This window comes from Thalassophryne amazonica, chromosome 1 (genome assembly GCF_902500255.1).
Source record: "Thalassophryne amazonica chromosome 1, fThaAma1.1, whole genome shotgun sequence".
Lineage (NCBI taxonomy): Eukaryota > Metazoa > Chordata > Actinopteri > Batrachoidiformes > Batrachoididae > Thalassophryne > Thalassophryne amazonica.
In genome coordinates, this window is record NC_047103.1 from 43,762,368 (window position 1) to 43,788,011 (window position 25,644).

At 39.7% G+C, this 25,644-nt stretch overlaps 1 protein-coding gene and 1 long non-coding RNA gene across 4 annotated transcripts in view; both read left to right on the forward strand.

Annotated features, from left to right (window-relative positions):
- Nucleotides 1-5,316: 5,316 nt before the first annotated feature.
- On the forward strand, nucleotides 5,317-8,012 carry LOC117509028. Its single transcript, XR_004560224.1, has 2 exons — nucleotides 5,317-5,458; nucleotides 7,981-8,012. It is a non-coding gene; the product is annotated as an uncharacterized LOC117509028 (long non-coding RNA).
- Nucleotides 8,013-10,319: 2,307 nt separating this feature from the next.
- The window catches only part of LOC117509008 (xin actin-binding repeat-containing protein 1-like), a 32,437-nt gene continuing 17,112 nt past the window's right edge, over nucleotides 10,320-25,644 (forward strand). The window contains exon 1 of one of the 3 annotated variants that reach the window (XM_034168837.1): nucleotides 10,320-10,497. The gene's annotated coding sequence lies outside the window, so the exon portion shown is untranslated. Of the gene's footprint in view, nucleotides 10,498-12,559; nucleotides 12,635-25,644 lie in introns of those variants that run through there. The other 2 variants (XR_004560223.1, XM_034168831.1) reach the window with 2 other exon arrangements.

The following is a 25,644-nucleotide window of genomic DNA, read 5'->3' on the forward strand; positions in this document are numbered from 1 at the left end:
AGCCTGAGGAAAATGGGACGTTCAAGACATTGTTCAGAAGAACAGCGTAGTTTGATTAAAGAGTTGATTGAGAGGGGAAACCTTATATGCAGATGCAAAAATTATAGGCTGTTCATCTACAATGATCGCCAATGCTTTAAAATGGACCAAAAAAAAAAAATAAATAACAGAGACACGTGGAAGAAAATGGAAAACAACCATCAAAATGGATAGAAGAATAACCAGAATGGCAAAGGCTCACCCACTGATCAGCTCCAGGATGATCAAAGAAAGTCTGGAGTTACCTGTAAGTGCTGTGACAGTTAGAAGACACCTGTGTGAAGCTAATTTATTTGCAAGAATCCCATGCAAACACCCTCTGTTAAATAAAAGATATGTGCAGAAGAGGTTACAATTTGCCAAAGAACACATCAACTGGCCTAAAGAGAAATGGAGGAATATTTGTGGACTGATGAGAGTAAAATTGTTCTTTTTGGGTCCAAGGGCCACAGGCAGTTTGTGAGATGACCCCCAAACTCTGAATTCAAGCCACAGTTCACAGTGAAGACAGTGAAGCATGGTGGTGCAAGCATCATGATATGGCATGTTTCTCCTACTATGGTGTTGGGCCTATATATCGCATACCAGGTATCATGGATCAGTTTGGATATGTCAAAATACTTGAAGAGGTCATGTTGCCTTATGCTGAAGAGGACATGCCCTTGAAATGGGTGTTTCAACAAGACAATGACCCCAAGCACACTAGTAAACGAGCAAAATCTTGGTTCCAAACCAACAAAATTAATGCCTCGCAGATGTGAAGAAATCATGAAAAACTGTGGTTATACAACTAAATACTAGTTTACTGATTCACAGGATTGCTAAAAAAGCAGTTTGAACATAATAGTTTTGAGTTTGTAGCATCAACAGCAGATGCTACTATGATTGTGAACACCCCCTTTTCTACTTTTTTTTACTAATAGCCCAATTTCTTAGCCTTAAGAGTATGCATATCATGAATGCTTGGTCTTGTTGGATTTGTGAGAATCTACTGAATCTACTGGTACCTTGTTTCCCATGTAACAATAAGAAATATACTCAAAACCTGCATTAATTTTAGTCACATAGCACTACTATTATTCTGAACACTACTGTATGCCGTACTTTCTTCTCTCAAGAGTTGTCATGTAATATAGTCACTTGTTTTTGGATACTCACTCTGATATCCTAAGTTAATGATGCATAGTTTGTGGTTGATTGATATGGTTGATACAAAATTAATCATAACCAATCACTCCATGTGGGGTAATTTGTTATCATATTTGTTATCATATTAATAATTGGGTGACTCTGGGGACTGTGTTTTTTTTCTACAAATTTCCAGTGGTGGGCACAGCTAACCAAAAAGTTAGCTTCAATAACCGTTAACTGAAAAGTTAACTTTTATAACAATAAACTGATAAAAACATTTTGCAGAAGCTACAGCTGACTGATAACCGCTAACTATTAGTTGACTCTGGTACACTGTCAGCTACTGACAAGCCAGTTTTGAGTTTAATCACCGCCAATGCTTCTGAGGAGAAACAAAGACAATCACAAACCCAACACAAACAATGAATCAGAGCTCCTGTCTTTGTACACCCTGTCCAATGCTGTAAGGAAGTCATTTACACTCACAGCATACAGTGCTCCAGACGTGAGGCAGAGGTGGAAAGCAGATTTGACTTATGATTTTGATTTAAAAACCAAACTAATTTCAGACGGTTTATTGATAGTAGCGTTAACTGTCATTTTTACAAAGTGAAAATATCACAAATATCTTTTAGTTTTAAAGTAATGCACTAATTCTGAATGTTTTGAGCATTAAAACTCACAGATGCCCAAAGGCATTATGGGAAATTGAGCCTCCTCATCACTGGTTGGTTGGTTGTAAAAAACAAACAAAAAAAAAACCATGCAAGTTACTGTAACGTGTGTGTGTGTGTTGGTTTTTACAAATAATTCTCTATTTGTAAATATGTATTTTTTATTTGTAAAAAAAAAAGGCATTTGCAAAACTGAAAATTCTGTTTAAGTGTGATACAGGAGCACACCGAATGGAGAGCGTATGACAGTCTATGCATTTTCCAAGTCATAGGATGTTAAATGTTTTCCTTTGACAGGATTTTAATACGAATGCAGCAACACACAAGCTTGCTCATGGTACAGGGAGGCCCAAACATGAAATGCCAAATTTTGAGTCCACCGTGAAACAATCTTGATGTGTTCAAATCTTGGACACTTCCTGGATTGACAATACAGGAGATCTTGCAGGAATTCAGTGGAAAGTTGACACTGAAAATGTAAATGCCAAATGTTGAGTCGGCACTGACACCGGAAATGTCAAATGTTGAATACTTCCTGGAGTGCAGCACAGGGGATTAACCTGTGTTTCAGTATGTTGTTTTTGCTGTGGTATGTTTAATCTCTGTAAGGTTTTGTCGAACTTTGTTTGTCTCAATTAAAAAAAAAAAAAGACAGAAGAGCTTTTGCGGAATGGAGATCTTGCGGGAATTCAGTAAACAGTCAACACTGAAACCTGGAACGCTAAAGTGAAAGGCAGGGTGCACCTTGACAACTCATGTTGTCAGTTAGTGACTATTTAGCATGTAAATTACATGAAGACTTTTAGCCATGATAATGCATCACTGAACCATTTACTGAAAAAAGTCTGAAGGACCTAATGAGATAGTGTAACAAATATTTGCTAGCCCTCACACGGAAGCACCATAAGGATCTGACAAAATTGGTTAAGTCTAGATTGGCAACAAAATTGGTTAATTCTACAATGGCTCACACGCTGACACCAAAATAAATATAATGAATACGTAGTTAAACTCCCAAATTGAATTAGATTGGCCTAGGCCTAATTTAATGGGTCACCAAAATAGTTAACAATTTTAGGATTTAATAATTATTATTTAATTAGGATAATTAATCCACTACCTATTTGCAGCATAGGTACTTTAATTTAAACATTCAACCAAAGGTTTCCTTCTGAACAAAGTGAACCACCCCAGAAATATTTGCAGTTTATTTACAGTTATACAAGAAATGAACAGTTTACTGGCATTTTGTGGACAGTGATTAAATAAGTTCATTTATGGACACAATTCTTACTAACTCATGAGACGTTGAAAGAGAGAATCTGATTAGAATTTAGTGATGAAATTTGAAGCCAATTCATTTTAAGAAAATTATTAAACAAAAAACTTGACGCACCTTAAAGTCGGGTTAAAATTCTCAAAAATTGAGACAAGAATAAAACAACAAGTGAATGCCACATGGTAGCTTCAGCTAGGTTAGCTTAGAATGGGGCCTTATTGACCCCAAAATAAATAAGTGTTTTAGAAAGGAAGAGAGCGAGTCGAGAGGAGCAAAGAGAGGCAAGAGAGAGGGAGCAGCACTCTGTTCTAACTTTTTAAGGGGGACTGACGTCACCAAACTCCACCCATTTAGGGTGTGTAACTTCACAGAAAACTTCTGCTCAGAGGGCAGACCAAAAATGATTCAGTTATTTAAACACATTAACTATTTTGATATACTATTGTTCTACGACACTCGAATGGATACACATTATTAATAGTCACTCAAACACTCCATTTTGTTAAAAAAGAATATTTCACCATCAACACTGATAATGCAGAAAGATCACACTTAAACACACATCAGTTGCAAGGAACACATATCAGTTAAATAGAATACATGCAAAGCATTGCTTGATTAATCAATACAGACAACATTAGAAGTTATTATATAATATATATATATATATATATATATATATATATATATATATGAATAAAAACATACTGATGCAATTCTTTGATTTTAAAAGAATGTCTTTCTTCACTTAGACCTAAAGATAATAGCTGTTATCAAGACACAAAGTTTTATGGTCACTCTTATCGTGGAAGGGATATCGTCATGCAGTCTTCAGAGGGTCTGGCCTTGGTGTGAGGCCAAAAGTGGGTTCTTTGGGCCTGGGAAATTTCAAACTCTGATGTGAAGCCATTATAATGTCATGTAATTCATAGTAACTGAAAATTCAACCGTTAACCAGGCAAGGGTTCCCTTTGAAGAACTTTGAGTTACAGTTCTGTTTTGCTGTGAGCACAGTGTTGGCCCATGGGGGATGTCTTCAAGCTTATCTTCAGATCACCAAATGACTTAGGAATTTCCCAAATGAGAGTGAAGACACCATCTCTGCAGTTCAAAACTCAGGTTTTTGTTGAGACAGCATTAATGTACTTATTTAATTAGGGCGAATCGAGGCCATGCACTACAATGGTGAGGACTTTCCAGGCATGTGAGAGGTAAATAAAGAAAAATGTGTAAAATAGCAGGAAGTTAAGAGGGCTATAATTGGTGGGGTTTGGGGGGCGAAGGATAGATAGGGTTTTTAGCTATGCTAATGCTCCCCAGAACCATTTATTGAAAAAAGTGTGAAGGCCCTAAATGACATGTTGAGATGGTGATTAGCCTCACTCATTCATGTTAGCCACAGATGCATATTGCAAATTAAAATGTATATTAAGTGTATTTGTCATGAGTGTGTGATGGGTTCAGACCTCTACACAGAGATAACACCAGCAAGTTCAAAAACAGTCTTTAATGACTCACTCAGATGGAGGTTATAGGTCAGTACATGGGAGAGCAGTCCTAAACTGGCGACAGTGTCTGTGAGGGAATTAGGAGGTAAGAGGTCAGGGAGGCAGAGAACTGTCCAAAAACACAAGAAACTGCCACAAGTAAAGTGTCCAATATGGCAGGCAACAACTAAACAAGCAGTAGGAAGCAAGATGCAGCAACCACAAATCATACACAAGAAAACACTAGAAATTATGGTAAGAAAGAGGGTAGACGCACTCAAATTCAGACACTGCACAGGAGGAACAGAGGGGTATAAATACACACTGAGGGTAATCACACAGATGAGGCACAGGTGAGGGTAAACACCAATTGACCACAGCCAGCTATAGACACAGGAAGAAAACTAACATTTAAATCAACACAAAAGACATACAAGAATAAACCCAGTACACAGACATGAAAAACCCACAGGGACCCCAAACAATATAAACACTAGGAACAATCACAAGGGGAGCCAGAGGACAAGTACAGACACAGACGGGGATCATGACAGCATTACTGTAATCCATGTACTTTATTTTGTATGATCTGTGCATTGATTGTTTATTCTGTTAATGCAAAATTCAGCACAATTGGTCATAACCCTTAAAAGGTTACAAACCAAATGTTACAACTTAGAATTTTTCTTTGATGTCTGCATGATGATAAAAAAAGGCCGGCTGCAGATTTCAGAGATAGCTCCTACATCCAGGACAAGGAGAACCTGTGCGTCTCTGTCAAAGCCATCTCTGCTCTTTACCTGTCAAAGGTGGCACATCAGGAGAAAGAAAGCAGCCTTTTCAAACTGGTAAATATCTCCCCTGTGTATGAAAACATGGCCTATATCAAAATTACATGTCAAGTGCATAAATATTTGGACAGTGACAATTTTTGAGTGTTTTTTTTCCTCTGTCCACCACCACAGTGCAGTTGAAATGAAACTGTCAATTTAGTTGTGGTGTAGACTATCAGCTTTAATGCAAGCAGGCCAACAAAACTATCACATTAACTATTCAGCAATGCTTATTTGCAAACCCAACATTTTCAGAGGCCATACGTAATTGGGCAAAACATATATGATGATTTTTGTTACAATAAATAATCAGTTTTACAACCCCAATTCCAATGAAGTTGGGATGTTGTGTAAATTGTAAATAAAAACAGAATACAGTGATTTACAAATCATCTTCCACCTATATTCAATTGAATACACCACAAAGACAAGATATTTAATGTTCAAACTGATAAAATTTGTTGTTTTTGTGCAAATATTTGCTCATATTGAAATTGTTGCCAATTGTTGTCAACATTCAATTGCAAGGAATTTAGGGATTCCATCATCTACAGTCCATAATATAATCAGAAGATTCAGAGAATCTGGAGAACTTTCTACATGAGAGGCAGGCCGAAAACCAACATTAAATGCCCGTGACCTTCGATCCCTGAGGCGGCACTGCATTAAAAACCAACATCACTGTGTAAAGGATCTTACCGCGTGGGTTCAGAAACACTCCAGAAAACCACTGTCAGTTAACACAGTTCGTTGGTACATCTACAAGTGCAAGTTAAAACTCTACCATGCAAACTGAAAGCCATACATCAACAACACTCAGAAACACTGCCACCTTCTCTGGGCCCGAGCTCATTTGAAATGGACAGCTGCAAAGTGGGAAAGTGTGCTGTGGTCTGATGAGTCCACATTTCAAATTGTTTTTGTAAATCATGTTCAAAAGAGGAAAAAAAACATCCAGATTGTTACCAGCGCAAAGTTCAAAAGCCAGCGTCTGTGATGGTATGGGGGTGTGTTAGTGCCCATGGCATGGGAAACTTACACATCTGTGATGGCACCATCAATGCTGAAAGGTACATCCAGGTTTTGGAGCAACACATGCTGCCATCCAAGCAACGTCTTTTTCAGGGACGTCCCTGCTTATTTCAGCAAGACAATGCCAAGCCACATTCTGCACGTCTTACAACAGTGTGGCTTTGTAATAAAAGAGTGCAGGTACTAGACTGGTCTGCCTGCAGTCCAGACCTGTCGCCCATTGAAATTTTGTGGTGCATTATGAAGCACAAAATACGACAACAGAGACCCCGGACTGTTGAACAACTGAAGTCGTACATCAAGCAAGAATGGGAAAGAATTCCACCTACAAAGCTTCAACAATTAGTGTCCTCAGTTCCCAAACGCTTATTGAGTGTTGTTAGAAGGAAAGGTGATGTAACACAGTGGTAAACATACCACTGTCCCAGCTTTTTTAAAACGTGTTGCAGGCATCCATTTCAAAATGAGCAAATATTTGCACAAAAACAAAGTTTATCAGTTTGAACATTACATATCTTGTCTTTGTGGTGTATTCAATTGAATATAGGTTGAAGAGGACTTACAAATCATTGTATTCTGTTTTTATTTACATTTTACACAAGTCCCAACTTCATTGAAATTGGGGTTGTACAGAAGGTTTTATTTAGACAAGTCAGGAGATGGTTACATAAACATTCGTGAGTCAGTTGACGTGATTTGGACTTAATTTACATTTAATCATTAACAATTCCAAACAATATGGTCCTGTAAAGTAAATCTGCTTGTAGTAAGCAGTTCTGAAGAAGACTAGTGAGGGAAGCCACCAAGATATGCACAAAGCAACTTTTGTTTGTGGCTGACCAGTTGTACTACAGCTACATGGCAACAATTTTCTTATCCAGATGTGAAATTTATTTTTAGTTTAGTTTGCTAGAAAAACTCATGGGAAACTAGAGCTTAGATCTGATATGTTTTCTTGTGTGAAAATACTTCTCTGTTCCACTCCAACCATTAAATGGTCACTGGTGGTGCAACTGACAAGTTGTAGTACGCACAGTTTATTTGTATTGGCAATCATTTTTAATTCTTAGTTTATCCAATTATGATGTATAAAAATGGCTGTTACCAAAGTGGTTAATGTGATATTGTTATTAAATCTCTTGATTTAAGGGTGAAAGTCTACACTATCATGCCTTTTGCCTGGACACAGTATAACACTTAATTATATCACAAAGTGATTATTGATTATCTAAAACCTGCCAGCAGGCCACTTCAATTCAGTTTAATTCATTTCAGTTTTCATTTCAGCACCAAATTAAAACATAAGTCACCCCAAGCTGCTATACATAAGTAAGATCTAAATCTTACCCACCCAACGAGGAAGCACACTGGTCAGGAAAAACTCTCTGATTATATGAAGAAACCTCAAGCAGACCAGACTCAGTGTGGTGGCCATCTGCTGTGGCCATACTAACAAAGCAGTACTTCCTTAAAGTTAGCAATAACTTAAATGTTGTTTCCCCCAGGGACAAGCTCAATCATCTCACCCTGGAAAAAATTAAAGCGAACTAAGGTAATGTAGAAGTTCATGTCATTTTGTTTTTTGACTTTGTGAGAAAATCTTGCATGTGCTTGAGTTGCACATTAATGATAGTGTCATTACATACTACATATCATTGCTTGAGTAACAGGTATGCATACATTTTTTTCTTTCATTTTTGTGAGAAAATGGATTTCATTGTTTGTTAGCTTGTTTCTTTCATTGACCACTTTTGTTACGTTATGTATGTTTTCACATGGTGTTGTGGAATTACACTAACCCACTGACACCTTGAACCTGGACCGAGTAACACCTGGCTGCCCTTCTTGTAAGCACATTGTAAAATCTGAGCCATAATTTAACTTCCCTGCCGTACAGGTTGCGGGTGCAAACGCGCCCACGTTAATTGTGTTCTGTTCCTCGCCAGCAGTACCAGGTCCGACACGCGGAGGCAGTGGCCACCTGGGAGTTCGGAACTTGGCGGCTCCAGTATTCCCGGGGTCCTGTGGCGGAGGGAACCGTGTGGTTCCGGTTCTATTGGAGAGGCATCTCCTATCTTCGAGCCTGCCCACACGACACCTTTGTGAATTGACCTTTGTCCATTGTTGTAATTTGTTGTGTTTGTTGTGCACGTTCGCAACAGTAAAGTGTTGTTATTTGACCTATTCCATTGTCCGTTCATTTGCGCCCCCTGTTGTGGGTCCGTGTTCCTACACTTTCCCAACACAGACCTCCCGATCCACACACACCTCCCCCAGCTCCTCCGGCGGAACCCCAAGGCGTTCCCAAGCCAGCCGAGAGATGTAATCCTTCCAGCGTGTCCTGGGTCTTCCCCGGGGCCTCCTCCCAATGGGACGTGCCTGGAACACCTCTCCAGTGAGGCGTCCAGGAGGCATCCGGAAAAGATGCCCGAGCCACCTCAACTGACTCCTTTCTGTGGGTTCACCACCTGCAGAGGAGGCCATGGGGGTCAGGTGCAGAGAGGATTGGGTGGCGGTCGAGGGCGGGTGGCCCGGCGGCCCGGTCCATGCTCACAGCCCCTGGCTTTTGGGACGTGGAATGTCACCTTCATTAAGAGATCCCAAACAAAATATGAAATCAGTCATGTTGTCTACACATTTAAAGCGTGAACTACTTTTTGCAGGTCAAAGGACTCTGCGCTGCAGAGCATCTTTTAGGGCCCCTTCACACATAACACAACATTGAGCAAAAGAAGCAGAAACCAGAATAAAATCTGCGAACAAAAAAATGAAATGGGGAACCGCGAAACATTCACCTGCTATCGGGAGGGACAACCACGGTCGGAAAGGCATGCATGATACAACAATGATGGTTTCATGCACACTCATGCACGAACACAGTGCAAGCAGCTGGAATGTGTGGCACCACACTGTGCCACTACTGTGGAGAAAAAAATAAAAACCACACACCATAAAAAAACACTGCAATTTATTGAATCTCTCTTAACCAGAGGACAATACAAGTATGAACCTTCTGTTGCTCTGTAGATGACCCATGGTCATAGAAGTACAGTCATGAAATGACATGAATGAAGCAGTGCATGCTTATCATGTCCACATCTGCTGGTCTAGCGTGTTCAGCACAGCCACACCCATGTGTATTGCTTGGTGACGCCACACTCGTGGGGCACTTAGACAGTTTTCATAAACAGCTAGAATGTGGTCAGCTGCTCTCAACTCTCATACCCGGAGCACGAATAGTCCCGCCTTTTCTAAGTGTCCAGCAAGCAGTGTTGGATGACACTGAAATTTAGCCGACACCTGCAGAGAGGGGGATCGAATGAGCACACCCAGGGCACTTTCGGCTGCCGGTGTGCGTGAATGGTTGTAGCAACAGCTGTACAGGTGCTTGAGGCAGGTCAGATTTTTCACGAGTGACATTTGACTCCTCTTTTGTGCACCATTCTGCCTCAATTGTGTTATGTGTGAAGGGGCCCTTAAACAGGTGGACAACATGGACCAAAAGGCATGTTTTAGACAGTCCTTGACATGAAAGCACATATTTAGCATTTGACCTTACCATTGACCTTCAAAATACCAAAACACACAACTCAGGCCCAAACTGAGTGCATCCTCTAAAAAAAAAACCCTGCTCCAAAACTATTGAGTTACCAAATAGTAGCAGTTTGGCACTGCTCTAACAGTACTTGTCAATTAATTTGGCATTGATAATAAGACGTTTTCACTCACTCACCCATCTTCAACCGCTTACTCCAATTAAGGGTCATGGTGGGGCTGGAGCCTATCCCAGCAGTCACAGGGCATGAGGCGGGGTACACCCTGTATAATTGTAATCAGACAGGTTTTATCTTTGATGCAAAAAGTTACTGAAGTCCATAATTTTACAACAAATATTTTTGCAACGCTGACAGTTCATTATTTCATGAGTATTGTGTCTCTGTAGGTGGCAAATCTGGTCCAGAAAGAGGCAAGAAAAACAACAGGGGACACTGATTTTGAAAAAACTGCAGCTTCTCAAGTTGGTGAGCACCAAACAACCTTTTCCTTCAACCACTTCAGAAGCATTAATTGTGTGAGAGCCAGTTGTTGAGATAAACTGCTAAGTCAAACATCTCTTCCTTATGAGCATTGCACTTTGATCAAAAACTTTTATTGATTGATAGACCAATAATGATTATCTACATTTATTATGAATGTCGATAAAGTAGATGGAACACATACACTCACCGGCTACTTTATTAGGTACACCTTGCTACCAGGTTGGACCGTCTTTTGCCTTCAGAACTGCTTTTAAATTCTTTATGGCACAGATTCAACAAGGTGTTTGAAACAGTCCTCAGAGATGTTGGTCCATATTGACATGATAGCATCACGCAGTCGCCTGTTAAATCAGTCAGCCCATTCTCCCTTAACCTTTAACATCAACAAGGCATTTTTGTCCATAAAACTGCTGCTCATTGGATATCTTCTCTTTTTCAGACCATTCTCTGTAAACCCTAGAGATGGCTGTGTGTGAAAATCCCAGTAGATCAGCAGTTCTGAAATAAAATACAACTTGCATATAATGGATTCAGGTGAATAGTGAGTTTTTGCTGCATCATAATCTAAATCCCCTTTTATCTATAAACCTGTCAAAATCCACCATATCTGCAACTGGCAGCCACTCGAACTGGAAATTATTGTGTCATGGACATATATGATAAAAATATGATGGACATTGTGGTATTACACACAAATCAACATATGGCAGTCTGTGTGATGATTCATATGTATTGAGATCATCCTTCATGCTCTCCTTTGGTTCAAAGTATTCAGAAATGTGAGATTTTTTTTATTTAATGTCACAGTCATATCATCACATCCACCAAGGAGGAAAAGTGTTTATCTGTTTTGTTTTTTTACATTTTAAGCATTCAGTAATATTTCATTCATTAAAAAAAAAGATCAATGATATTGGACTTCAGTGTCTTTGGAAATAATTTAATGGAATTTTTGAGTCGGACCAGACCATATTCAGCATCCCAGATCAGAACAATATTAGAATATAGCACCACTGAACTCAAAAAGTTCTAAATGAATCTTGTTGAAATTTTATGAGCATATAGACAAATCTTAGGAAACAAGGTGTAATGCTAAATGCAATGAAAGTAGGTATTTTGGTGGTGGAGAATATGTGGCCATGACAGACGTATGTGCTCTCTATCTGCCTGCCAGTTTGGTGATGGCATCATGACACACACATATGAATAAACAGAGGGTATTCTTATTGCTGATTCATATGCACTTGACATCATCCTTGTAGTTCCGTTGGATTCATATTCATTGGGGAAAGTGTGTTTTTCTTTTTTTAATAACTGAATGTGAAACACCATCATTTGGTGACATATCATATGTGATGTAATCGGCAGATGATATCTCTTTGCTGATTCATATGCACCTGATTCATGTTTCTACCTCTCTTAGCTTCAAAGTGACTGCAAAAAATGTGATTTTCAAAAATATTCAAAGACCTTGATTGACGTTGACCTTTGACCACATTAATGTAATGCCAAGGAGTTAGCTTACATTTGCAGTGTGAAAGAAATATGCCAAGCAGTTCCTTGGATATTCTTACACACACACACATATAATGGACATGGCACTAGCACATGCTCCAAGACCTGACCTGACTTGACCTGAACATGAGATGATAAATTGCTCCACAGCACAAAACCCCACCCAAGCCCCCCAAAAGCTCCTCAACCACTCCACTGAGTCTCCCATTCAACAGTGTCATTTAGATTGTTGCAATAACCAAAATCACGTGACTGTGAGCACAACATAAAGCCCCCGAAAAACCTGCAGGTCCTTCCACAGTCTCATGGACTAAGGTGTGACTGTGTGACACGGGTATGAAACAGTGTCAGAAGGGTATCAGATCTGCAAAGAGCTGTGATTGATTGTGACGGTGTGCAGCGCAGCAAGGCCACTCCAGAACACGATGAAATAACCTGACGTGCTCTGAAGGCCAAAATAAGCACATGAGGGTGAAAGGGTCAGCTGTCACTGTCTCACTGAATGGGAAGGACAGAGCGAGGGAGAAAGCAAAGGAAGCAGATGCTCCTTACCACACAGACAACAAGAGTCACACTTAAAAATAAGGAGGACCTGGAGACCTCTGTGAGTATAGGTATATTGCATTATATTTTTAATAAGCTTTTTATCTGTATTCTTACCTACAATGTCTATGCAGTTGCACATGAAAACTAATTTCTTTAAAGCACATTTAACCAACTAAAGCGTCAAACATATAATCCGTAGGATATGATGGTTTCTCTCTGCTTACACATTACTGTGATTCTTGGTCTGTTGTGACTGTTTATGAGAATTTCAAAGAAACTGAGGCTGACCTACATGTTACCGTTAATATTCTCAAATCTTTCCAATGATGTTTCAGCTCAAACTAAAACTAAACTAGAGCACCACACATGTAGAGCGCAAACCTCCGCCAACACTAGTTTCCAATTCACATAATTTTACCTTGGAAAACATTTTGAAGGTCAAAGTCCTGTACAAGTGACTTTTTATAAGCTAAATTAGATGTGATCAAATGTCAGGAGTATGTATGTAGTTCATGTACTTGAATCAAAGTTTTGTTGTGATGTCAGTTTTTTTTCCAACTTTTTTGGTTTCTGAATTCCTTTACAGATAATTAGAACATTAACAATAACATTGGTTATCTCTGCTATACACAATTTGTCATTGCTTATTGGCTCTTGGTTTCTGACTGATAACTGGAAGATAGACAAACAGCCATAACAGAAAAAGGAGACTGACTGAGGCACTTTTGATTGAGATAAATGTAAAATTTACAACAAATGGGCTTTTCAATATTAAATACAATGTCCAGAACATCCACAATCCGGATCAGATCAGGATCACAGTACCCCACAGTACGTGTGCCAGTGAAGTCAGATATCTGTTCAGCTCCACCACAAGTGTGACATTTATAACTCTAACACAAAGCAGCTGTCAAAGAACTGCATAGAAACATGTTCATATTTCTGATTTAGATGCACTTAAGCTACAGTATGTAGGATTTAATGGTGTTTATTAGTGGAAATGTTATTCATTGCTCCATTGTAGTGCAGCAGATAAGAGAATATTTTAGAGCGGAATCCTGCAAATGGTGATAAAAGCATCAAATTCGGCAGAAATAGTCCTCAGACAACCTCTTTTGAAAAAACAATTGGCCACTTGAATTTTCAGTTGGCGTTCAGGTAGAGGTCAATTGAAGAATTACACAGGAGTCAAAATTAAAAGATGCTCCAATCATATTGAAACCTATGCCACATTATTTGCCTGATCATAAGAATCTAAAAAGGTATGGTTTGGATGGTCTGTAACTGAATTCTATGGAGTTATGGGATTAAAAACAGCGAGAATGGTGACAAAGGTCAGTGTCGGTTTGTACAGGGGTCAAAAGTTAAAATTGCTCCAATGATTGTTTCAGTTATCTGCTGCATTAATGTATACTGCCGACTGGTTGGTAGTGCAGGTGAACAAGATTACAATTCTCATTTTGTTGCAAAATGGAAAAATCATACATATCTTTATCACTAGAGAAGGCAAGATAGCATGAATCCCCTTCACCAAAGAAGCTAAAACATGAAGGGAACTAAAATCATGACCATTGACAGCATAATGCAATTTGCAACCTCTCCACTAGATTACACTAAATCCTACACACTGTAGCTTTAATTAATACACATTTTAGTTATGCATTTGAAAAAAGTCACATTAGAAGACTAGATGGCTCTCAAGACACATACCTCTCAAAAATGTGATCATTCTTCTGTTCATCTGCCATCAAGAGACTGTAGGTGGGGGTGCTGTTTGACCTAAATACAAATAATATTGAAATAAATTCAATTCACTCTTCAACATTATTATATAGTGGCCAATGTGTCATTTCAAGGCACGACACACCCCATGAGCAAGGCACAGTGCCATCATACTGTTATGATTCATGTCTGTGTCTGTCCTTGTCCTCTGTCTCCCTCTTGTGACTGTTCCTGGTTCTGTCCTTCCTGTTTTATTTGTGATACTGTCCTCTCCTCAGCTGATTCCCATTAGTAAATTTTCCTCACCCTCTCCACAATTTGTGATCACCTCTCAGTTTATTTAAAGCCATGTGTTCTTCTCCATGTCACCTGAATGCTGTGATTCTAGTGTGCCCTAGTGCTGCCTTGTTATTACTGAAATTGATTTTTCCCTTGTGTGTTTTTGAGATTGCCTGTCATTTATTGGATACTGTTGGCAGCAACCATTGATTGCTTTTCATGTTTTGACATTAATATCTGCCACCTGCCAATCCACTCATGGAGACTGTTGCATGATCTAACCGACTTTCTGTGTGCCAACCTCTGCCAAAACCCTGATTCTGACAATAAAGACTGTGTTCTTATTTATTTATTTATTTATTTTTTGCCAGTCCACCTTCTTCTCTGCATTGGGCTTCAACCACATTCTCCTTCGTGACACACAGGAGCATAGTGTGACTTATATACTGAACAAAAATATAATCGCAACACTTTTGTTTTTGCTCCCATTTTTCATGAGCTGAACTAAAACATTTTCTCAAATATTGTTCACAAATCTGTGTGAGTGAGCACTTCTTTGCTGAGATAATCCATCCCACTTCACACGTGTGGCTTATCGAGATACTGATTAGATGGCATGATTATTTACTCTGTGTGCCACTTTGTAAAGTTCTAACTTCAGTTGCTACATTGATCTATTTGCTCCATTTTTTGTGTGAATGCATTACAGCACCACATACAGGCCAGGTAATAGATACTGCAGCATTTCAGTGGTTTCACTGGATCTTGGAAAAGGGAGATATTTCTTGAATGAAACACTTTTTTAAAATGACAACAAAAAAGATTGTATAGGGAAAGTTCAGTTTCTGTGTGGACAAGGCCTTAAAAACATGGGATGAAATGAAAATAAGTGTGCCATTATTTCCTTGCGGGTGTTATGGCTAATCCAGGGGGAGCTTGAGCACCCCCTGAACTGTGCTTGCCCTGAAGGGAAGAAATTAAAGTGCATTAAACCAACTGGATAGATACTTACAGTAACTACTACAGGATCTTATGGCTTATGCAACACACTGGAGTATAGACTTAAATGAGCCATTGCAAAGATAGGAATGATGCAGGCAGAGGAGATGCTAATAGTAAGAAATGACATTATCTTCTTTCATGGTGTCTGAAATTTCATGACAGGTTTCTTCCAGTCATGAATATGATACATATACTGTAATATTTACAATAACAGGTAACAGGCGCTGAGGTACTCAGGCCTGCTAAAAATAATTTCTGTGTAAAAATAAATTATGTGCAGCAGAAAACAGAAGAAAGCAGTTTTCCTACAATCTGTCATTGCTGCTTTTATTCCAGAGAAGCGCTTCAATTCGTGTTTTTTTGCCAGTGCATCAGTGATTTCTAGTATGAATGAGCACCTGAGAGTTATGTGCACACATGTACGGTCCACCCGGAAAGTATTCACAGTGCATAACTTTTTCTACATTTTGTTATGTTACAGCCTTATTCCAAAATTAATGTTTTGCCTCAAAATTCCACTCACAAAACCCCATAATGACAACATGAAAAGGGTTTTTTTTTTTGCAAATTTATGAAAATTAAAAATTCACACCCTTTGCTCAGTACTTTGTTGATGCACCTTTGGCAGCAATTACTGCCTCAAGTCTTCTTGAATATCAATCAATCAATCAATTTTTTTTTTATATAGCGCCAAATCACAACAAACAGTTGCCCCAAGGCGCTTTATATTGTAAGGCAAGGCCATACAATAATGATGTAAAACCCCAACGGTCAAAACGACCCCCTGTGAGCAAGCACTTGGCTACAGTGGGAAGGAAAAACTCCCTTTTAACAGGAAGAAACCTCCAGCAGAACCAGGCTCAGGGAGGGGCAGTCTTCTGCTGGGACTGGTTGGGGCTGAGGGAGAGAACCAGGAAAAAAGACATGCTGTGGAGGGGAGCAGAGATCGATCACTAATGATTAATGCAGAGTGGTGCATACAGAGCAAAAAGAGAAAGAAACAGTGCATCATGGGAACCCCCCAGCAGTCTACGTCTATAGCAGCATAACTAAGGGATGGTTCAGGGTCACCTGATCCAGCCCTAACTATAAGCTTTAGCAAAAAGGAAAGTTTTAAGCCTAATCTTAAAAGTAGAGAGGGTGTCTGTCTCCCTGATCTGAATTGGGAGCTGGTTCCACAGGAGAGGAGCCTGAAAGCTGAAGGCTCTGCCTCCCATTCTACTCTTACAAACCCTAGGAACTACAAGTAAGCCTGCAGTCTGAGAGCGAAGCGCTCTATTGGGGTGATATGGTACTACGAGGTCCCTAAGATAAGATGGGACCTGATTATTCAAAACCTTATAAGTAAGAAGAAGAATTTTAAATTCTATTCTAGAATTAACAGGAAGCCAATGAAGAGAGGCCAATATGGGTGAGATATGCTCTCTCCTTCTAGTCCCCGTCAGCACTCTAGCTGCAGCATTTTGAATTAACTGAAGGCTTTTTAGGGAACTTTTAGGACAACCTGATAATAATGAATTACAATAGTCCAGCCTAGAGGAAATAAATGCATGAATTAGTTTTTCAGCATCACTCTGAGACAAGACCTTTCTGATTTTAGAGATATTGCGTAAATGCAAAAAAGCAGTCCTACATATTTGTTTAATATGCGCTTTGAATGACATATCCTGATCAAAATGACTCCAAGATTTCTCACAGTATTACTAGAGGTCAGGGTAATGCCATCCAGAGTAAGGATCTGGTTAGACACCATGTTTCTAAGATTTGTGGGGCCAAGTACAATAACTTCAGTTTTATCTGAGTTTAAAAGCAGGAAATTAGAGGTCATCCATGTCTTTATGTCTGTAAGACAATCCTGCAGTTTAGCTAATTGGTGTGTGTCCTCTGGCTTCATGGATAGATAAAGCTGGGTATCATCTGCGTAACAATGAAAATTTAAGCAATACCGTCTAATAATACTGCCTAAGGGAAGCAAATATAAAGTGAATAAAATTGGTCCTAGCACAGAACCTTGTGGAACTCCATAATTAACTTTAGTCTGTGAAGAAGATTCCCCATTTACATGAACAAATTGTAATCTATTAGACAAATATGATTCAAACCACCGCAGCGCAGTGCCTTTAATACCTATGGCATGCTCTAATCTCTGTAATAAAATTTTATGGTCAACAGTATCAAAAGCAGCACTGAGGTCTAACAGAACAAGCACAGAGATGAGTCCACTGTCCGAGGCCATAAGAGGATAATTTGTAACCTTCACTAATGCTGTTTCTGTACTATGATGAATTCTAAAACCTGACTGAAACTCTTCAAATAGACCATTCCTCTGCAGATGATCAGTTAGCTGTTTTACAACTACCCTTTCAAGAATTTTTGAGAGAAAAGGAAGGTTGGAGATTGGCCTATAATTAGCTAAGATAGCTGGGTCAAGTGATGGCTTTTTAAGTAATGGTTTAATTACTGCCACCTTAAAAGCCTGTGGTACATAGCCAACTAACAAAGATAGATTGATCATATTTAAGATCGAAGCATTAAATAATGGTAGGGCTTCCTTGAGCAGCCTGGTAGGAATGGGGTCTAATAAACATGTTGATGGTTTGGATGAAGTAACTAATGAAAATAACTCAGACAGAACAATCGGAGAGAAAGAGTCTAACCAAATACCGGCATCACTGAAAGCAGCCAAAGATAACGATACGTCTTTGGGATGGTTATGAGTAATTTTTTCTCTAATAGTTAAAATTTTGTTAGCAAAGAAAGTCATGAAGTCATTACTAGTTAAAGTTAATGGAATACTCAGCTCAATAGAGCTCTGACTCTTTGTCAGCCTGGCTACAGTGCTGAAAAGAAACCTGGGGTTGTTCTTATTTTCTTCAATTAGTGATGAGTAGAAAGATGTCCTAGCTTTACGGAGGGCTTTTTTATAGAGCAACAGACTCTTTTTCCAGGCTAAGTGAAGATCTTCTAAATTAGTGAGACGCCATTTCCTCTCCAACTTACGGGTTATCTGCTTTAAGCTACGAGTTTGAGAGTTATACCATGGAGTCAGACACTTCTGATTTAAAGCTCTCTTTTTCAGAGGAGCTACAGCATCCAAAGTTGTCTTCAATGAGGATGTAAAACTATTGACGAGATACTCTATCTCCCTTACAGAGTTTAGGTAGCTACTCTGCACTGTGTTGTTATATGGCATTAGAGAACATAAAGAAGGAATCATATCCTTAAACCTAGTTACAGCGCTTTCTGAAAGACTTCTAGTGTAATGAAACTTATTCCCTACTGCTGGGTAGTCCATCAGAGTAAATGTAAATGTTATTAAAAAATGATCAGACAGAAGGGAGTTTTCAGGGAATACTGTTAAGTCTTCTATTTCCATACCATAAGTCAGAACAAGATCTAAGATATGATTAAAGTGGTGGGTGGACTCATTTACTTTTTGAGCAAAGCCAATAGAGTCTAATAATAGATTAAATGCAGTGTTGAGGCTGTCATTCTCAGCATCTGTGTGGATGTTAAAATCGCCCACTATAATTATCTTATCTGAGCTAAGCACTAAGTCAGACAAAAGGTCTGAAAATTCACAGAGAAACTCACAGTAACGACCAGGTGGACGATAGATAATAACAAATAAAACTGGTTTTTGGGACTTCCAATTTGGATGGACAAGACTAAGAGACAAGCTTTCAAATGAATTAAAGCTCTGTCTGGGTTTTTGATTAATTAATAAGCTGGAATGGAAGATTGCTGCTAATCCACCGCCCCGGCCCGTGCTACGAGCGTTCTGACAGTTAATGTGACTCGGGAGTGTTGACTCATTTAAACTAACATATTCATCCTGCTGTAACCAGGTTTCTGTTAGGCAGAATAAATCAATATGTTGATCAATTATTATATCATTTACCAACAGGGACTTAGAAGAGAGAAACCTAATGTTTAATAGACCACATTTAACTGTTTTAGTCTGTGGTGCAGTTGAAGGTGCTATATTATTTTTTCTTTTTGAATTTTTATGCTTAAATAGATTTTTGCTGGTTATTGGTAGTCTGGGAGCAGGCACCGTCTCTACGGGGATGGGGTAATGAGGGGATGGCAGGGGGAGAGAAGCTGCAGAGAGGTGTGTAAGACTACAACTCTGCTTCCTGGTCCCAACCCTGGATAGTCACGGTTTGGAGGATTTAAGAAAATTAGCCAGATTTCTAGAAATGAGAGCTGCTCCATCCAAAGTGGGATGGATGCCGTCTCTCCTAACAAGACCAGGTTTTCCCCAGAAGCTTTGCCAATTATCTATGAAGCCCACCTCATTTTTTGGACACCACTCAGACAGCCAGCAATTCAAGGAGAACATGCGGTTAAACATGTCACTCCCGGTCTGATTGGGGAGGGGCCCAGAGAAAACTACAGAGTCCGACATTGTTTTTGCAAAGTTACACACCGATTTAATGTTAATTTTAGTGACCTCCGATTGGCGTAACCGGGTGTCATTACTGCCGACGTGAATTACAATCTTACCAAATTTACGCTTAGCCTTAGCCAGCAGTTTCAAATTTCCTTCAATGTCGCCTGCTCTGGCCCCCGGAAGACAATTGACTATGGTTGCTGGTGTCGCTAACTTCACATTTCTCAAAACAGAGTCGCCAATAACCAGAGTTTGATCCTCGGCGGGTGTGTCGTCGAGTGGGGAAAAACGGTTAGAAATGTGAACGGGTTGGCGGTGTACACGGGGCTTCTGTTTAGGGCTACGCTTCCTCCTCACAGTCACCCAGTCAGCCTGCTTTCCCGGCTGCTCGGGATCTGCCAGGGGGGAACTAACGGCGGCTAAGCTACCTTGGTCCGCACCGACTACAGGGGCCTGGCTAGCTGTAGAATTTTCCACGGTGCGGAGCCGAGTCTCCAATTCGCCCAGCCTGGCCTCCAAAGCTACGAATAAGCTACACTTATTACAAGTACCATTACTGCTAAAGGAGGCCGAGGAATAACTAAACATTTCACACCCAGAGCAGAAAAGTGCGGGAGAGACAGGAGAAGCCGCCATGCTAAATCGGCTAAGAGCTAGTAGCTACGCTAAGCTAGCGGATTCCTAAAAACACGCAAAGTGAATAATGTGTAAATAATTTAGAGGTGATTCAGCAGAAGGAGTGCTTTAGTTAAGGCACGTAAAGATTACACTGGGAAACAAATCGTAATCTAGATAACTAGATCAATCTAACTGCGCAGATTAAACAGCTAACAGATACAGAAAAACACCGCTGTGCTCCGGAACAGGAAGTGATACAATACCGCAGTGAGAGCCAACCACCAGTAGAGGCAAGCAAGAGTGCTAATGCACAGATGTGGAATATGATGCCACAAGCTTGGCGCACTTATCTTTGGGCAGTTTTCCTCATTGCCACACCTCCCAAGCTCCATCAGGTTGGATGGGGAGCATCGGTGCACAGCCATTTTCAGATCTCTCCAGAGTTGTTCAGCTGGATTCATTTCTGGCTCTACCTGTGTCACTGAAGGGCATTCACAGGGTTGTGCTGAAGCCACTCCTTTGATATCTTGGCTGTGTGTTTAGAGTCATTGTCCTGCTGTAAGATGAACCTTGCCCAGTCTGAGGTCAAGAGCGACTGGAGCAGGTTTTTATCCAGGATGTCTCTGTACATTGTTGCATTCATTTTCAATCCTGACTAGTCTTCCAGTTTCTGCCACTGAAAAACATCCCCACAGCATGATGCTGCCACCACCATGCTTCACTGTCGGGATAGTGCCTGGTTTCTTTCAAACATGACACCTGGCATTCATGCCAAAGAGTTCTGTCTCATCAGACCAGAGAATTTTGTTTCTCATGGCTGGAAAGTCCTTCAAGTGCCTTTTGGCAAACTCTAGGCAGCCTGTTATGTTCCGTTTTACAAAGGAGTTCCGTCTGGCCACTCTACCACACAGACCTGATTGTTGGGTTGCTATAGAGATGGTTGTCCTTCTGGAAGGTTCTCCTCTTTCCACAGAGGAATGCTGGAGCTCTGAAAGAGTGATCATTAGGTTCTTGGTCACCTCCCTGACTAAAGGCCCTTCTCCCCCCATTGCTCAGTTTTATTTGGTCAGCCAGCTCTAGGAGGAGTCCTGGTGGATCCAAACTTCTTCCACTTACAGATGATGGAGGCCACTGTGCTCACTGGGACCTTCAAAGCAGCCCAAATGTTTCTGTACCTTCTCTAGATTTGTGCTTCGACACAATCCTGTCTCAGAGGTCTACAGACAATTCCTTTGATTTCATGTTTTGTTTGTGCTCTGACATGCACTGTCAACTGTGGGACCTTATATGTAGACAGGTGTGTGCCTTTACAAATCATGTCCAATAAACTGAATTTGCCCCAGGTGGGCTTCATGTCAGAGGTTGTGAATACTTAAGTACATGTGATTTCTTAGTTTGTTGTTGTTCTTTGTAAATTTGCAAAAATAATAAAAAAAAACCCTTACATTCTCATTATGGGGTATTGTGTGCAGAATTCTGAGGAAAGAAAAAGTGCAGCACTGTGAAAACTTTCTGGATGCATCGTATACTGTTTCGAGCACCAAACTGTTGTTTTTACCTCTTCCACAGACATAAAAACGAACTGCTTGTTACTTCTGTGAAGGAGGTTTTCTTGTTGCCTTCATGTGCTTGTCATTTTGATTGCAGAACTCTTCAAACCCAGAGAGCCCAATTTTAATTAGAATCCAATGACAGCATGCTGTGTCACTGTGGCACCCACATTCATCAATACATTGTGGAGATTTTCTGTGCCAAAATGCATTGTTTCTGCCTAACATTTTAAACCTAACGTTACATAATGATGTGCATCAGGGTTTGTTCCTGACAGTACTATGGAGAAATATTTATACTGTCCACCACTAGGAGGCAGCATGGGATTATAAACAGCATGTTACATACAACTCATTTGGTTTGAGGTTCAGAAATACTGAGCTGAAGGTTAAGGAGTTTTTGTTATTTTTTGTTTGGTTTATTTATTGTTGACATTTCATATTGTAAAGGACTAGACTGGAGTACACCAAAATACTCTCTGTTACAACATCAAAAAGATGATGGGCATCACGTGATGATGGCTGACTAGAGACGTGTTCACACTGAGCTCATTTATTTACATTTTGTACAAGTTATTGTATAAAATGTATGTGAAACCTGACAACCAGGTTAGAGGGGAGACTTGCTGAAGCAGAGAAATAAATCAAGGTAATGGCTGCTAAATGGAGACCCAGAGCAGACGGGTAACATCTGGGTTCTTAAGGCACGGAGGAAAACACCTTATCCACTTCTTTGAAACCTGGCTGTCCACTGCACTGTGCTTGGCTTACAAACGAGCCCTGGCACTAATTGTTGTGTTAAAATCGACCAGGTGCACTGGAGCCGTGAGGTGGATGTCCTCGGCCGGTGATTATTAAAACGTTACAACTCCCAGGGACAAACCGAGGATAATGGCAACGAGAGCAACACGTGATCTAGAATATGAATGTTAGTGGATCTTCATACATCAGGATTTATCTGCTTCAGTCCGAGAGAGGCGGCAAGGTTTCAACGAGGCGTGTCGGGCTCTAATTAACAAGGGTATCCGCTTCAGTATGCACTTTCCAATCACTCTGACGGTGTACCACAATGGCACCGAGCACAAGCTTGAAACAAAGATGTAGACGACTTTATCAACAAACTGGAATAAAGTCAGACAGGAGTTCCTTTCAATCTATAACTTTTCTGTTACGTTTTCAGGGATGACGTTAAGTACTATGTCAGTTTACCTCTATCAGCAGCTCTATCTTGAGAGAGCACCTCAAAATAATACTTTTAAAGATATAAATGGTACCTGGCGCTACAATCTCTCTTTCTTTTATTTACAGTAGTGTTCAGAATAATAGTAGTACTATGTGACTAAAAAGATTAATCCAGGTTTTGAGTATATTTCTTATTGTTACATGGGAAACAAGGTACCAGTAGATTCAGTAGATTCTCACAAATCCAACAAGACCAAGCATTCATGATATGCACACTCCTAAGGCTAAGAAATTGGGCTATTAGTAAAAAAAGTAGAAAAGGGGGTGTTCACAATAATAGTAGTGTGGCATTCAGTCCGTGGGTTCGTCAATTTTGTGGACAAACAGGTGTGAATCAGGTGTCCCCTATTTAAGGATGAAGCCAGCACCTGTTGAACTTGCTTTTCTCTTTGAAAGCCTGAGGAAAATGGGACGTTCAAGACATTGTTCAGAAGAACAGCGTAGTTTGATTAAAGAGTTGATTGGAGAGGGGAAACCTTATATGCAGATGCAAAAATTATAGGCTGTTCATCTACAATGATCGCCAATGCTTTAAAATGGACCAAAAAAATAAAAAATAAATAACAGAGACACGTGGAAGAAAATGGAAAACAACCATCAAAATGGATAGAAGAATAACCAGAATGGCAAAGGCTCACCCACTGATCAGCTCCAGGATGATCAAAGAAAGTCTGGAGTTACCTGTAAGTGCTGTGACAGTTAGAAGACACCTGTGTGAAGCTAATTTATTTGCAAGAATCCCATGCAAACACCCTCTGTTAAATAAAAGATATGTGCAGAAGAGGTTACAATTTGCCAAAGAACACATCAACTGGCCTAAAGAGAAATGGAGGAATATTTGTGGACTGATGAGAGTAAAATTGTTCTTTTTGGGTCCAAGGGCCACAGGCAGTTTGTGAGATGACCCCCAAACTCTGAATTCAAGCCACAGTTCACAGTGAAGACAGTGAAGCATGGTGGTGCAAGCATCATGATATGGACATGTTTCTCCTACTATGGTGTTGGGCCTATATATCGCATACCAGGTATCATGGATCAGTTTGGATATGTCAAAATACTTGAAGAGGTCATGTTGCCTTATGCTGAAGAGGACATGCCCTTGAAATGGGTGTTTCAACAAGACAATGACCCCAAGCACACTAGTAAACGAGCAAAATCTTGGTTCCAAACCAACAAAATTAATGCCTCGCAGATGTGAAGAAATCATGAAAAACTGTGGTTATACAACTAAATACTAGTTTACTGATTCACAGGATTGCTAAAAAAGCAGTTTGAACATAATAGTTTTGAGTTTGTAGCATCAACAGCAGATGCTACTATGATTGTGAACACCCCCTTTTCTACTTTTTTTTACTAATAGCCCAATTTCTTAGCCTTAAGAGTATGCATATCATGAATGCTTGGTCTTGTTGGATTTGTGAGAATCTACTGAATCTACTGGTACCTTGTTTCCCATGTAACAATAAGAAATATACTCAAAACCTGCATTAATCTTTTTAGTCACATAGCACTACTATTATTCTGAACACTACTGTATGCCGTACTTTCTTCTCTCAAGAGTTGTCATGTAATATAGTCACTTGTTTTTGGATACTCACTCTGATATCCTAAGTTAATGATGCATAGTTTGTGGTTGATTGATATGGTTGATACAAAATTAATCATAACCAATCACTCCATGTGGGGTAATTTGTTATCATATATTTGTTATCATATTAATAATTGGGTGACTCTGGGGACTGTGTTTTTTTTCTACAAATTTCCAGTGGTGGGCACAGCTAACCAAAAAGTTAGCTTCAATAACCGTTAACTGAAAAGTTAACTTTTATAACAATAAACTGATAAAAACATTTTGCAGAAGCTACAGCTGACTGATAACCGCTAACTATTAGTATTGACTCTGGTACACTGTCAGCTACTGACAAGCCAGTTTTGAGTTTAATCACCGCCAATGCTTCTGAGGAGAAACAAAGACAATCACAAACCCAACACAAACAATGAATCAGAGCTCCTGTCTTTGTACACCCTGTCCAATGCTGTAAGGAAGTCATTTACACTCACAGCATACAGTGCTCCAGACGTGAGGCAGAGGTGGAAAGCAGATTTGACTTATGATTTTGATTTAAAAACCAAACTAATTTCAGACGGTTTATTGATAGTAGCGTTAACTGTCATTTTTACAAAGTGAAAATATCACAAATATCTTTTAGTTTTAAAGTAATGCACTAATTCTGAATGTTTTGAGCATTAAAACTCACA